The 16,557-nt window shown below is 45.2% G+C and overlaps 1 long non-coding RNA gene across 1 annotated transcript; it reads left to right on the top strand.

Annotated features, from left to right (window-relative positions):
- The first annotated feature begins 46 nt into the window (after nucleotides 1-46).
- On the top strand, nucleotides 47-9,196 carry LOC140217425 (uncharacterized). The gene is made up of 4 exons (XR_011894003.1): nucleotides 47-136; nucleotides 2,412-3,590; nucleotides 4,647-4,727; nucleotides 7,034-9,196. It is a non-coding gene; the product is annotated as an uncharacterized lncRNA (long non-coding RNA).
- The last annotated feature ends 7,361 nt before the right edge of the window (nucleotides 9,197-16,557 follow it).

Here is a 16,557-nt window from a genome sequence, read left to right as displayed (position 1 = left end):
AAAGTAGATCCGTCCGCCGAGCAGCGCAGCAGCAGCAAAGGCCAGCCAAGGGAGATCGTATGTGAGCCATCTCGCGTCGCCACGAAAACACGACAGTCGTTCGTCATGCCTTGGATATAACAGCAAATCCTCCACGGTAAGTGAATTCTAACTTAGGTGCACATTGTCCGTATATGTCATGCTATCGCCAGGAAGTCGTCGCTGCGCTTAGCCGACGCGATTGACAAAGGACTAGGCATACGCGCTGTGTCTCTCGATGTCAGTCGAAAAAGCCAGTCGTCGCGATGACTGCATGCGATTTTATCACTTTGCCGTTGTCCGTAAGAGCTTTAAAAATCGCAAACGCTGCCAGAACTATGGTATGTTCAATAAGACGCCAGGCGAGAGGACGCTTAAAATGGTTAGTTCACCAGCCCGTGATTCCGAGCCTATGCGGAGCGTGATTAGCGTGCGTTTTGTGTGTTTGAATTTATTCAGTTTGGCAGTCTACTGTGTACGGAACGCTGTTGAACTAAGGAATCACATAATAGAAGGCGTCATTTTGCTGGCAGCATGCTTTTTTTTTTATAAATAAACCGCGCGCTTGACGGTGTCTCGCGGAGGGGGAATCTGCGACCACTGAAGTTACGTGCAGCACCAGTGCTAGTTAGAAACTTTGCCGCAGGCATTCAGCTGCATGCTGCAAGAGGTCAGTTGGGCGCGTTATCTTGAACTTACTGAAAACGCATGAGGAATCCATGTTTTATGCTGAAAAAAGTATAAACCCCATATAAGCGATCTTGCGCGCGGCAGCTACAAGCGACGCGACGGAGATGGCTGTCGCGTTCGCTCGTCGCCTACAAGTCGTACTCCGTGCGAGCGACGATTTTGAGCGACGCCTCCCCGGTGTTGCCGGCATGAGGGCTGCAGTCACGCGTGACGCGTGCTTTAGTAATTTACGTTGATGTATTTTACTATAAAAAGTAGCATAAAATATTTCCGGAGGTCTTGCAGTACGTTCTTATCCTTGCACGTATAAAAATTGAATCATTTGCTCGTTCCGCGCGACAATCGGTAGTATTTGAGCGATGTATGTACATCCAGTTCCGGCTTCGCGCTATTGGCTAGTCGCTCATAGCACTTCTGGGCGACGAGCGACGATTTCTAGATTTCCAGAACCGAGCCATCTGTTCAAGCGACGGCCCGTTTTGTCGCTCGAAGCCGTCGCTCGTCGCCGTCGCGCACTAAATCGCTCTCACAGTGTTTATCCCTAAGACTGAACTGTTTTTGCTCATGTTGAAATGGTGTGATTATAGGTCTGGTTTTGTCTCCTGTTGCGGTTTTCGTGCACGGTGCGAAACTGAAAGGATGCTTATGTCTACGAACTCGGTGAATTGTCGAGCAACTAGTTACGCATCGGCATCGAATATAACGGCTGCTGTGTGGAATTACAATTGCAGGGGCGCTTTGCATACGCTTATTGTTTTGGACATGCCTGTGCATTTGCTAATATGAGTTGGCGTGTCAGAGTTATGTCATATGAACAGCTAAATCAGCCTTCCTCTGGGGGTTACAAGCGTAATGTGTGCATTTTGCTATAGCATGGCAGATCAAGATGTGTTTATCGCTTGAATATTTTTAGTAGAGAAAAAATATCAAAATAAAATGTTGCTTTAATTCCGTGTTACCAGTCTGTCGTACACAGAACAATAGGTTGGTGTAATAAACTAATAACTGCGGTTTAACTGCAACTTTTACATGCCTACAAGAATCTAAAATGCTAGATTTCAAACTGCAGCAGTAGTCGGGTCTGTCAAAAATGAACTCCACTGCGCACCTCATGCATGAAAATAAGTTCATGCCTTTTAGTAAGCTTAGATGCAGGCCGCAGTGAACTTGTTAGTATTGAAATGTGGGTAAGCTTGCCATAACAAGCCTTGTTGCCCTTTTTTATAGGCAAATCCATATGTCCATTGAGCTGAAGGACAATATTTTCATCCCTACTGAGCATCATGTTTGCAGCTATAATCCTCAAATTATGGCTTCAGCAGTGGCACAACCAGGGATGGTGCGGGGGGGGGGGGGGGGGGGCACACTGGGCACGTGCTTAGGATGTGTCACAAGTGGTGTTTGCGATACACCAGACTCACGACAGACCTATGACGTCTGAAAATGACCAATATTCTATTCATTAGCAGGAGTATTCTAACATTCATGAAAAACAAGGATGAACTGTGGTTTATTTGTTTTTTTGCTTAAATCTAAAAATTGAAGATAGTTTAGCAGTTGACTGTTGCAGTCATTTGGATGTTTTGCATGCATTTCACTAGGAAGACTAAGAGCTAAGACTTTTTTATTGCCATGGCCTTGACTGTCTTGATGTTGTTTTGCACCATGCCCTTGTGTTGACTTTTGCATACGATATTTTTCAGGCACCCGCTTTATATAACGCAAGAAGGCAGCTGCAAGGACACGAGGATGTGAAAGAGCCAGTGCAGTGCGACTTCACGTAGTGCAGAGGAGCCAATGCCAAAAAATCAAAATACATTGGCATGTTATTTGGACAAGAAAACTAGTATGTGGGTATATTGGGTGTACCATTTGACCAAATGTCAACAAAATCAAGATACAGTATGTTACACGAAGATGAAAATTCTCACGTGCTCCAGGCAGTCATCTTAACATGGTATATTTATGTAATGTCTCTGATTGGAAAGTCAAATCAAGTATGCTCTCTGGAGACAAACACATAGCAGCAAGTGTCATTGAAAAGTTAAAAATGTGTTTTAAGAAAGCTGATTAGTTCTGAGAAGTGACTGCTTTTTGTCTTGCCTCTCAACAGATATATCCATGTGATAAAAAAAGAGTGGTACAATGAAATTGCATATTTGCTTAGCGACATGATACATACTTGCAATGAGCACGGTGCCTGTGTTTCCTATAAAAAGCAACAGCCCATGCTTGGTTAGGTTAGGCCCACTACAACATGCAGGCATGGGTGAGTGGCGCTTTTTTTATTTCTGTGTCGTGAGGTTTATTGACGTGCGTATAGGTGCAGTGGCACGCAGTATGGTTAGTACAAAAAAAGGGGGGGGGGCAGATATATGTAGCTCACTGTACACGACACAGGGCAAAGGAAATCCGTGTTCAGCAACTATGTTAAATGCCATGTACATAAATTTTACAACGCTACTCGTTCGAAGCGCGCACAGGTGCATATTGAAGAAAAGTTTCCAGGGTAGATAATTTAGTTCGTAATTTACACTAATTTTGCTCTAACCACGAGACATAATAATTTGAATATACTGCACAGAAAAACCTAGAGCGAATTAAATTGTGTGTCAGCTTCGTGTGTATACATATAGTCTTTCCTATGCATTAGGTTTTTTGCGTAATGCATTAACAGTTGACAGCCTATCTTATGATGTGTACTCTGTTTACATTACAGTTGTTTATTAGTTTACTCGTTTGTTTTGCGACTGATGAAATGCCGGCATATATATATATTTTCAACATTTGACATAACCCTGTATGTTTTGCAGGGACAACCCAGGACGTGCATTTCTCAGCACCCAGTCAACTGCCAAAAGTGACTCAAACACAGGCCACCAGTAAGTGGACATCAGTTGCAATTTCACATTATGCAGTTGGCGGCTGCCTTGTACGGAGGCTTTTTTTTTAATGAGATGGTGATGTCGTTCTAATGTACATTTTGACCACAAAGGTGCGATCATGTCTCACAGAGGCATATATGGTTGCTATTCTCTGCGAGGGACGTGTTCTCGTGTTCGTGAAGCATTTGTGTTTGGCAGTATTGTCGCCCAATGAGTCGGATATAAACACTAACTCGCCACTGCCGGCAAGTAGTTGCGAGAAATGCATTATGACGCTGTAAAGTTATTTCATTAATTCGAAGGAAAGTTTTGCAGCAGGAAAAAAGGTTGCTATTCCAGGTAAACATGTCTTTTTCTCACAGGTTATTTAGCCAAACTGTGAATGCATGAAATTCGTGACTTATGAATAGATTTTAATTTATTCTTTAGTAATGCTTCTAAAAGAGACTAGGAATAGCATGTGACTACCTCTGCAATCAGCAGACCATACATTTACAGTCATAAGTGGCAGTTCCATGCAGTCTCGCACTTTATATAACCTTTCCTTTCAGCAACATTGGAACTGGTGGCTGCGTTTTCAGAAGGAGAAGTGCACTTGACACTGTATATGTATGTGTGAATTCGGTTTTCTTTGTATGTGTCGGCTCACTGACAAACAGTGCAAAAATCTGTTGTACCATGAGCCTGACGACGCCTTCTGCTGCTAGAAATGCGGCACTTCGTATTTTATAGTACTGCATGACATTTAAATCAAAGCTACCACATAAAATGATCAAGAAAACTAACCGCTGTTTTATAGCTGTTTTCCTCAAAGAACGCTTGTCCTTTATGGGCTGTGTTAATCTGAGCTCTCCACCGATGTTTCAGTAGTATTATCCCTTAGTGAGTGAGAGATTGGGGGCAATTAATCGTGTTAGTGTTTAAGTGGTGTCCTAATTATGTGCATTTGTTCCAACAAAGTTGTCTAGATTACTTTATTGTGTAGTGTAAAGCTTATGAAACCATCAGCAACTACTGAGTTGTTAACACGCATATGGATTTGTCACTATACAGGTGGAACTCTGCTGTACCACTGCAGTGCTGCGGAAATTGCCTTCATCAGCGGCTTTGCAACAGCTGTTTCGCAGCATGTCGGTATGTGTTAACTTATAATTATGTTGGGATGGGCTAGTATTATGGACCACTGCTACTCTGTATTATGACAGATCCATATGATAAGGGATGTAATGGGCACAGCGAAAACCTTTGAATTTTTTACTATGGTGCATAAACAGGCTCTCCTTTTCGTCACTGGAGCAGGAGAGAAGGGCATGCAGGCACTCCTGAATGTACATATATTTCAAAACATGAGAGAGACATATACACACACACACACACAATTAAACTAAAGGCAGGGACGTTCCATCTTTCATCTTGAATTGTGCAGCGCAAAAATACAACACAGACCACAGAGAAGCACACATGTTAACAGGTTTGATACACACGTTAGTTCAACAGATTTGATACTTCAAGTGTGCTATTTTACACAAGGGGGAAGGGAAAGGGGAGAAAATCTGAAAAAAAAGTGGAGTGGAAAAAAAGGAATCGTGCCAAAAAGCATGAGAAGCATCGCGCAGCTAGGATCACCAGCAGGACATCTAAAAAGCACTCTGATAAAATTACATACAGGACAACCTTACGTATAGTTTGTTTCAATCAACTCAGATCACATGCAGCCATTACTGCAATCAAGTTGTTTCCTTATGTCATATGAGGGAATGATGTGGGCCCAAAAAACTGTTTAGAGCTGAAGGATTATGTTCCATTCTAGCCTCATTGCCTGCTTTTTTATCATATTGTTATCAGCTGCTTATGTTAGGGACAAAAAGTAAGAGTACGAACTGTTTCCCGATTCGCCATTCCACACAACATGTCTTTGTGACTATATGTACATGCAGATGATCCATAGTTGAAAAATATTCAGTACAGTAGAATCTCATTACAAGATGCACTTGGTTGTAAGAGACATCTGAAAATGGTTTGGTTGGTTTTCCGATGTTTGCCACGTTAACAATACTGTATACAAGAGACACCTTTGTTACTAAGGATGACTTTTTAAGTATTCACTACTTCGAAGGGACACAACTCAGACACATTCACTTTGTGCACCTTGTGTGCTCCGAAGGGCGTAAAGATCACGCAATCCTTACACAAGTCAATCGCGCATGTCTCTTTTAGCATGAACCAGAAAAGGAGGGCAACGAGGACAGTGCAGGGCAGAAAGTGTCGGCAGTTGAAGCTGACGAGCGTCTAAGAGCACCTCAAAGGTACTGCGAGCAACAAGGCTTGCAAAGTGAAGTGTTTAAATTCCAGAAGTTGGGAAGGAAGCTAACACAATCTACAGTCACTAAAAAGCTGTGAATGTCTTCTTTAAAGGGCCCCTAATCCACCGAGGTTGAAATTTAGTTGCGGTGTTGCAGTTCTACACAATAAGGCAATGAACAGGTAGCCACGAGAATTTTTCGAAACGGTGCAGTAATAGTGGAGCTACGTGTGTTTGATTATCGAAAAGTAGTCCCCAGTCATTTTACTCTTTCATCTGGTACACGCCATATGGACAGTATCGTCTTTTCCTTGCCTAGTACACCTCCAAATGTTACGGGACAGGCCAACACCAACGAGCTCTGTTGCTGCCGCGCTGGCCTGTCGTCCTGCGAGGGGTGGCGCTAATACAACGGAACTGTATGGTGACTCCTGTTGAAGAGCCTCATAGGGAGACCCTTCTGTTGGCGTTTCTGTTCTTTGCCCCCATTGGCTGCCCACAATGGCATCGCGCGCAACGCGACGAGGAAGGAGTGTGTGTATTTGCTTGCAGGCCTTGCTGGCAGTCGTACACTTTCGTTCGACCAATCGACAGCACCGGAAACTGGTGACATCATCAGAGACAGCCTAGTGACGTCAGGGCAAACTGGGGGGTGCAGGATAGGTCCAGAGAGGCGCACGGGGTCATTTTCTTCATATTGTGGTGCTCCGGCAGTGCTACGCACTCTGGCATTTGGCTTCGTCGATCGTGACGGCATTCTGATTTCGATACGCGTGTTTACTTGAAATGTTCAAAAAATGTCGAGAAGTGGTTTAGGGGCCCTTTAAGCCACCCAGAGGATTTATTCCTTCAGATATATCAAAACATACTTTAGTGATGATGCATAATAAAGTGATCTAGTCTGGCTCCTCAGTGTCTCAAAATTTTTGGTTTCGAGAGGCATGTTTCCCGTGCCTCTTGAATATCTTCTGATGAGGCTTTACTGTAATATACACAAACAATGGTGCAACTCCTCCTGCAAGTATTATTCATTAAGCCTGGTCACTTATGTGCAAAGCTTGTGGTTAAGTCTTGATGTCCGTACTTTTTAGAGCTATGTTTATTAATTCATGCTGTTCTTATTCGTTCTTCGATGCAGGAGACAATGCCTACGAAATTATTGGCCCTGATCATGAGAGCCCTCAAGGGGCAAACAACATCTCTGTTGCCGAAGTGAGCCCGATACCACTTGGTAGTTACCATGACAGATGACACGGCAGCAATAGATACAGAGACTGCCATGTCTACTGCAGCTGCAACAGTGTACGAGGCAAGCAGCAGCGCGTCAGCATCAGCAGCAGTGTCAGAAGGAACCACATCAGGCCTGGTAGAGCAACATGTGTGCTATCACTGACTTTTTTTGTAGTGGATACAACTCATTTGCTCAACATACAAAAGCTTTTCACCACGACTGTGAGCCAGTGTTATTGTGCAGCAAGTGCAAGACTAAGTTAGGTGTTATAACACAGTACAAGCATCACTTTAATATATGCAAATGCAAACATATTACAGTTGTTGCCTCCCCAGCCAGCCCACATAGTGACAACAATGTGGAACACATGGTGGGACACACCTCTCCCCCATTACAAGATAGTAGAGACTGTCAGTGTTGTTGCTAGATTGACTGGTCTTTGTAGGCAACTAGAAGGACAACACAGGTGTCATAAGATTGTTGTTGATGTTGTTGAAGAGGTAAAAAAGAAGTTTGATGCAGCTGAAGTGCCAACTGATATTGAGCAAATCAAAAGCAACCACCTGAGAAAGCAACACTATCGAAATTTGGGTATCTATGTCCCGTCAACTCTGGTAAGAATGGCATAGGACAGAAGTGTGATGAAAATCACACAGACACTGCTGTTGCATCACTGGCCACAGTGAGCAGCGACTTGTAGGGCAAGAGAGTCAACTGAAACTAACATTATGATACAGTGTCATGCTCCCATGTGACCACTTTTCAAGTTATTTTGCAAGATACAGCTCAACCTCCAGAAACGAGACTGCAACTTGTCTGTAAAAAAGCTTTCACAAAAAATTATTCATAACACTATTAACATAGCAGTATCTTTTTTTTTGTGTCGGTTCAAGGTTCCCGGCTGTCCATTAATGCAAAAATTTAGGAAAAAAAGAACATGTGTCGTACTTACACCTTTTTAACAAGTACGAGGGGGACAGAACTTTTCTAGTCATGCATCTTCATCATACTATCAAGTTTTTAAATGCCTTTTATAATTATTATCACCAGTTATATCTGAGTGCATTGTATGCATGTAGCAGGTGTAAAATCAGGTCAGTTGGATCAGATGCCTTATCTGCAAGCGAGCCCTATATTCAAGAAATTTGAATTAAAATAGTTACGTTAGAGACGCAGTCTTTCAGCACTTTATTGCCTGTGGTTTAAGCATTGCTCAATACTTTTGTGGGTGGCAATTTCAACCGGCACAGCACTGCGCTTTGCCACAGTCACATTTGTCTTCAAAGCGGTGTTTACCATTTGTGTTGATCTGCTTGTGTATGCATAGAGCAAGTTTTTAATTTATATTTTTCTGCATTCTTGTGCTTGCACTAAGCTTGTATAAGGCAGTTACAAAATGTGCGTCACTATAACGAACTGTTCTGTTGAGCTTACACTTCCAAATAATCGTGTTCAGATGGCCGCACTTCTATGCGGGTGCACTGCTAGCTTTGTGTATGTTCTCATGTTTGTATAAAGCTTATATAAGCTAGTTAGAAAATGTATGTCACTAAGCATTGTGATATTCTTTAAAGAACTGCTTGGTTGGTTTTACACTTGTGAATTAGTATTGAGGCGGTGGTATTCCCATGTATGCCCACTGCTGAGCTTTCTGTGTCCTCACGTGTTTGTATTAAGTTTCTACAAGGGAGTTACAGCATGTACGTCACTAAGCACTGTGCTATTTTTTAAAGAACTGCTTTGTTGGTTTTACACCTGTGAGTAATAGTACTCGGGTGGCACTAGTCATGTGTAGGTACACAGGGAGCATTTGTATACATTATGCTCATGTAAAGCAGTTACAAAGTGTATGTCACTAATTACTGTGATATTTGTTGAATTGCTGTGATGGTTTTACACATGTGAATAATAGTGGTCAGGACACAGTACTTGCGGTGTATAGTTGAATTTATACACTGCCAAGACATGGGCTGTATACGTACCAAAAGAAATGTATGTCATTATATTGTTGTGATTATTACTGTTTGGATTTTATTAAACTGTAATAAAATTGTTTCTTGTATCTATTGAGGTATGGAAATTTGTCATGCAACCAAACTGAGGTCCTCAACTTGTGCATACAAATAAACAGCTAATTTAAGAGTATACTGCTCATATTCTGCTAAACCAGTTTAACAAATCTTGTACTACAATGCTGGAAAAATGACAGAGCTGACTCGGATGTACAGAAAAAGTTCTGCATTGGCTGAAGGACTGCCCCACACTGGAGTTCGTAATGTTGCGTTTATTGGAGTAGAACAGAAAGTGCACTTCTATTAAAAATGCGACAGTCGGTGCAGAAACATAAGGCAGACGAGCGGATGTGGCACATTTTTTTCAGGGCCCTCCATGCCTACTACTGCATTTCTAGTCTTCCTGTGCTCTGCGTATAAGCCCCTGTTCAGCCAAGGTTTTTACTCCATGACAGTTGTTCTACTGGGTTCGTAGCAATATTGAAGAAATAAAATCAATGGTTTTCAAGGACTTTCGAGGCCCCGACACAGTAAGTTCAAGGACCTCGTGCAATGTGTGTAGTAGTTTCGACAGGCAATAACTTGTTCAAGAACACCGTTAACTTTAATGCAAACTAAAGAAAACAAAACAAATCGCATTTCAGTGATTTCAAACATTTGAAAGACTGCTAATTTGCCTTTCACCGCCCACCACTAAACGCACACAAGGAAGCATTTCAAGAAAGCGCTCAAAGTTTTTCTGCAATAGCACAATTAACTACTTGGACCTGCAACATTTGCAGTTTTTGAATACTGTTTGGTTTGACAGTGTATGTGATGTCATCTGTTGCCTCAGCTTTTTTCACCATCAAATAAGCAATAGTCATTTCTAATTTCTTTTTATTGTGTCTGTCGCTCTCAATTTACTCTTCACGGCTTCTCTTCGAATGCCTCAACTGTTGAGCTTCCTACTTCTGCTCCTCCAAGCACATTTGTCGCCGGTTCCATGTGCATAAAACTGGTATCTGCAGCTCCTTTGTAATTTCAACTTTAAGGATGTCGCTTTCCTTCTATTACCTCCAGAGACAATTTTCTGTGACATACGAAAGAGTGTCACAGAAGGGAAAAAAAGCGCTTGGCAATGTCTGCTAAGTCTAGCCAAGTGTACAAGTTTAAGGACTTTCCAGTACTTCTAAAAATTCAAGGGTTTTCAATGCCTTGAAAATGGCATTCTAGAAATAAAGGATTTTCAAGGATCGCTACAAACCCTGGATTCTAGCACCTAAATAATTTTACAAGCTTATTTTGGCATGGAGTTAGAAAATTCATGCTTTCTAGCTAACGCTGCACTATCTCTCTACAGTGAAGCCACGAGAGCGCAACTATTTTGGAGTAAAGAAAAATACTGAAAGCTTTACTTTTTTCTTTACTCCAATATAGTTACTCCAAAATAGTTGCGCTGAGTTGAACTCAACTCAACTCAGCGCAACTATTTTGGAGTAAAGAAAAATACTGAAAGCTTTTAATACCACTCTTCTTTTTTTCTATGGAGCTTCGTATTGCCTAGTTAAGTTTAGGAATGTGCCTGGTTTTGGCGGGCGTTTCTTCGACATTTTCTGGAAGAAGCAGATGTCTAGCCCCCGTATTCAGAAATGTATCTTAATACAAAGCTCATGCATGACTTGATATAAACGACGCCTGGTGCGAACGTCCCCCAAGACGCTCACTGCCTTTCTTTTGGTGCGTTCACGACTTGCGTCGTTTAGATCAAGTCAAGCATGGGCTTCAAGTTATGATGCATTTCTGCATATGGGGGTAAGCGTGCACAATTCCGGGCAACGCACTGTGCCATTGACACTGAGAGAAAACGGGGAAAACAGAGTTAACCACTTATGCTCCTAAACTTTCGCGTACCTGTGGTGTGCGTGTATCGTGGAAGAAGAAACAGCGCAAACACAAGGACGAAAAAAAGCATCAACCACACCAGCGCTTCGTGGTGTGGCATGTTTTTGCGTCGTCCTTGTGTTGCGCTGTTTCTTCTAAAATGCTCAACCAACTAGCCGGCAAGTCCATCCTGTGCATATATAAATTGAACACACGCATGAGTGTAGATGGTCTTCGAAGCTTTTAGAACGAGCACTGCCACAGGATACGAGCAGTGCACGCGTAACAAGTGGACACATTAGTCATTTAAACATGCGTGCCAATGCATTTGACGCGGCTATCGGCATAAGCAGTCTCCAAATGCTGGAATGCATGCGCTTCAAAACGCTAACGAACCGCTGCTAATGCAGGACAACAGCTCACAGCGGACTGAACCAAACTCTAAACTAATGCACTTGAAAAGAACGCCTACACGGCAGCGTGAGGCACGTCGAAATGCCTGGTACTGGCGTCGCAGTTGCTCACCAGTATACGCGCGAATTAAATTCACATACGTGGATGGTTGGCGCAATACTTTGTATCCGCGTATTTTGGAGAACATGGACTGGAGAAGCACTCGATCATGAGCTGAACGGCACATTTGTTATTTTCCTGCGGTGACGACAAGCCGTGAATAGTTCTCACGTTGTCGTCTACGTTGTCTTCCTTCGTTAGTCGTAGCAAGGAATGGAAATGATGCAAACGCACACGTATTCCAGTACACAACAGCACAGCACACTGCAGAGAAACCCCACCCACCACAGCCGATTCATCAAATACGTTTGGTATATATATAACCTTTAAAAGAACACGACTGGGCGTGACGGCGCTGTGGTGTAATGGTTATGATGTGTGTTTTGAGTTGTACAAATGCGAGTGTACGCGGGTTCGAATCCGCATATGTATAGAGCATTGTGATTCTTGATAAGTATGTGATCCCCTTGACAATTGTATTCTAATTAGATTGTGTGACTCCTGATTGTGAAATTTCCGAAGATATTTGCAGATTAAGTGTTAATTAGCTTTTTTTTCTCCTCAGTGGCGTTCGTGACGCGTACGCTTAGGCCGCTTCAGAGCAGTCACGCCTCACGGTAGGCAGCAAATAGCCAGGAAAAAATGACTTTAAAATCCTGCATAACTTTGCTCACGCCTATTCTGAAGGCCGCTTGGAATCGGGCTAGTGTCTCTGAGGAGCCGCCTAGGGAACAGTATATCAGCGGCCCTAATTTGATCTGATTTCCTGCCTGCATGCGTGACCAGGGCTTGGCTAAGAGGGTATTGGGAAGAGTACTAGCACTCTGTTCTGAAGGAGTACAAGCACTCTATTTGGGGGAGTAGAAGTACTCGGTCTGGCGGTGTACTATTAACCCTGCGGGGAGAGTATTAGCACTCTGCGGAAGAGTACTAGCAATCCCTTGCGGTCGAGTAACAAAACTCTCTCAGGAGGACTTGACCTACTCTCTCTCAAAGAGGGTCGATCTACTCTCGAAAAGAGAGTGAAATATGGGACAAGCAGCTACTCCCTCAAAGAGAGTGCCCGGCACTCCCTTAGTTTTTAGAGTGTAGTTGACTGTAGGACACGGAGAGTGAACGAACACACCGCACCGTTTCTACGCGGAGCGCTCCGCATTTATCGTCACGATGAGACACAGCGTGTGGATGCCGCAGCATGATAACAAAGAGGCTACACTCAAACCATCCGAAATGCCGCACGCTAGGCCACGCAAAATTTGAAGTGAAGCGCAAGCCATACTTTGATCAAACATGCAAGGAAACAAAAGAAACTGGCGATACCGACGCGTTCAAGTGAGAAACGCCATTCCGCCGGACATATTAGCTGGCTTGCAGAGGCCAGCTATTTCTTACGCCAAGATCACTTCTTGTAAGGGTCATGAAGTATGTATTAATAAATTGTAAAATAGAAATAATCAGCATTTATTGCTTTAGTACAGCAAAAACATTAGACTGAGTCTTTACTCGTATGTTCAAAAAACATTTTACAAAGGTTTTCTAAATTCAGTGTTTATCTCCTCCCACTCACCTATATGAAGGACCTTGGCACAAGTTCGCCCAATAAACACCTAGTTTCAACATTCGCAGTATTGCTACTGTGTTCTCGATTGTCACTACAAATTGACATCTGCGAACGCAGTCGGTGATCATCAAAAATCTGACAGCGGGTCGAGCGCGAATTGTCGAAGGTTCCAGAGTATTCGTTGGTGCCCGTGTGTCTTCCAGAAAGTAATACACAATACTCGTTGTGCATACAATCAGGTTACACAAGGTTCAGCGGCAATACAACCATCGATAACATTCGAGAAACTTTCGATACATGCAGGCGCGTCCTGCGCTGAGTGATAACGTTTAACATTTGCATTCCGGAGTAAAGTGGTCACCCCAGAAAGGTAAACAAGTACACGTGTCAAAGAGTCAGCATTCCAACTCACGCCAGCATCATGATTTCCGTCGCGGTAGAAGCAGCCGAAGACACAGAAGCCATTGTCGAGAGGCACCAACCCTTGCCACTCGACTGTAAAATCGGTGTTGCGAGCGGTATCATCCAGTTGCACGGCGGAAAAGCGCAGACAATGCTGACGAAGTTCAGCGAACGTTAAGGAAGTTGTAGTTCTCAGCTATGAATTTGTCCTTTCCGACTCTACGGAACCTAGAACGACGGTGCGTGTTCCCCAGCCAACCTTCGATATTATTCCGAGTCTTCCTAGGGATAAGCAACAGCTCAAGGGTCTACTCAAGCAATACAAGCACTGTTCGTTGTCGTCATCGCGGATTCGACAAACACCAGTTGCTAAGCACCGCTTACTGGACTGGAAAACTTTATCATGGTCGTTCAGGACGCGCATAGCGCGTAGCGAGCGGCTCCCACGTAGAGACCGACAGGGAGTACCTGGCGGCTGCTTCGCGGGCCTGCTGAACGGCCCATTGCTGGTCGCCGAGTAGTGAACTTCTGAGGGACTTCTCCCACTTGTCCGAGATATAGTGAGGAAGAGGGTTTCTACACTCCCAGAGCATGTGTTCGAGTGTCGCCGTATCTCCACATGAGGGGCACGTATCGTGGGGTTCGCATCGGAATTGAAAACATGTAATTTGGTGGGGTTTGGGTACATGTCAGTCTGTAGCATCCGTAGTGCTATCGCCAGCGGCCTGTTAAGTTTGGGGTGTTGCCGCGGAAAGATGCGGCGCCCCAGGTAGAAGTATTTTGTAATTTCGCTGTACGTAATGAGCGCGTCCCGCTTGTCCTCTAGCTCGACGAGATGGGGTTGCCCGGTGAGCACGCGGTCGGTAAGCATGCACGCTGCGTCGTGGGCGATTTCTTTGAAGTTGGGCACCCGGCACTCTACCGAGATGGGCGAGGAACTAGATGAAAGTGTGGTGATTGAGTGTGCTCCGATAAGCGCTATGGAGGATGCGTAACGCCAGGTCGGAGACGACACCACGTCTGAAGGCTTTGATGGCCGAGCTGGAGCCATTCTGGATTACTTCCCGTTTGCCGTCGAGCCCGGCCAGGGCTATGGCTACTTGCTCCACCACCCCGGGGTCTCGGGTGAGGATCGTGGCGGAGTTGAGGGTCCGCTGCGTGGATGGCACCGCGACTGCGGCGAAGGCTCGGTTTTTGCGGTAGGCGGCGGCGTCCACGAACCTGACGTCGTCCGCTTTCATGTCTGTGCTCTGGAGAAATGCGGTCGCCCGGGGAAGGCGCCTGCCTCTGTTGTGGTCAGGATGTACGTTTCGCGGAATAGGAGCCATTGTGATGAATCCTTGGATCTCGCGGCGAACCACCGTTAACATCGGTGGATCCCTGCTCGTCGAGGAGAAGCTGAGCTCGCGTAGATTGTGGTGGCCCACCTTAGTGGTCATGAGTCCGATCACCTGCATTCAGTTCTGAGCCTCGGCGATCTCTTCTAGCGTGTTGTGCACGCCGAACTCGAGCAGTTTTAGCGTGGAAGTGGTGATCGGAAGACAAAAGGCCCGTTTTACAACCTTTCGAATGAGGGCATTAAGTTTATTGCGCTCAGCGCGTAGCCATTTGTGCATGGCTGTGACGTAGCTGAAGTAGCAGAGAACAAACGCGTGTACTCGACGTAGGAGGTTGTCTTCTTTGAGGCCTTGGCGACAGCTAGCCACTTTGCATACGAGTCGTATGGCGTTCTCCGTCTTGGCTTTTAACTTTTGCAGCGTTTGGGTGTCGTTTCCGCGGGACTTGATGATCATGCCCAGGATCTTGATGGAGTATAACTTCAGGACGGTACGGCCGTCCATTGTGCGGAGGGTGATGTTGCATCCGGCGCACGTTTCCACCCTCTGGGCTTGGCGCCCCGGAGTTTGGGCGAATATAGCAACAGTTCCGACATGGTGGGGGAGCACTTGAGACCAGTGTGTCTGAGGTAAGACTCGGCGGTTTCGACGGCCTCCAGCAGGGCAGATTAGAAGAAGGCATCCGACCCTGCGGAGCACCAGGTGCTTATGTAATCCGCGTAAATGGTGTGGTTTAGCCCGTCGATCTTTGAGAGTCGTTCAAAGAGCCTGATCATCGCGAGATTGAAGAGCGTCGGCGAGAGGACTGATCACTGGGGGGTGCCCCGCTGTCCTAGCTCGACTGCTTCCGACAGAAGGTCTCCTGTGCGTAGGATGGTCTTGCGCCGGGCAAGGAAGGAGCGGGCAAAGTCATAGAACTAACGCCCGAGCCCAACGTCTGTGATCGCCTTCAGGATGGACGAGTGCGCGATGTTATCAAATGCCTTGTTCAAATCAAGGTCGAGTATGGCACGGGTGTCCGGTGTGTTCCCGCCGTCAAGAATCTGATGCTTTAGTAGTAACATGGCGTCTTGTGCAGATAATCCAGGTTGGAAGCGGATCATGTGGTGCGGAAACCATTTGTGGCCCTCCAGGTATCGACCGACCCTATTGAGGACAACGTGTTCGGCCACCTTACCACGCACGACGTGAGCGAGATGGGGCGGAGGTGATCTAGGCTAGGCGCCTTGTCCGGTTTTGGAGTGAAGATCGCGTGGGCGAGTTTCCAGGCGTTGGCTACACTCTAAAAACTAAGGAAGTGCCGGGCACTCTCTTTGAGGGAGTAGCTGCTTGTCCCATATTTCACTCTCTTTTCGAGAGTAGATCGACCCTCTTTGAGAGAGAGTAGGTCAAGTCCTCCTGACAGAGTTTTGTTACTCGACCGCAAGGGATTGCTAGTACTCTTCCGCAGAGTGATAATACTCTTCCCACAGGGAGTGCTAGTACTCTTCCGCAGAGTGCTAATACTCTCCCCGCAGGGTTAATAGTACACCGCCAGACCGAGTACTTCTACTCCCCCAAATAGAGTGCTTGTACTCCTTCTGAACAGAGTGCTAGTACTCTTCCCAATACCCTCTTAGCCAAGTCCTGGTCACGCATGCAGGCAGGAAATCAGATCAAATTAGGGCCGCTGATATACTGTTCCCTAGGCGGCTCCTCAGAGACACTGGCCCGATTCCAAGCGGCCTTCAGAATAGGCGTGAG

The sequence above is a fragment of the Dermacentor andersoni genome, chromosome 4 (genome assembly GCF_023375885.2).
Source record: "Dermacentor andersoni chromosome 4, qqDerAnde1_hic_scaffold, whole genome shotgun sequence".
In the NCBI taxonomy this organism is placed as follows: domain Eukaryota; kingdom Metazoa; phylum Arthropoda; class Arachnida; order Ixodida; family Ixodidae; genus Dermacentor; species Dermacentor andersoni.
The sequence above is the reverse complement of the archived record's forward strand: the minus strand, read 5'-3'. Positions and strand labels throughout refer to the sequence as shown.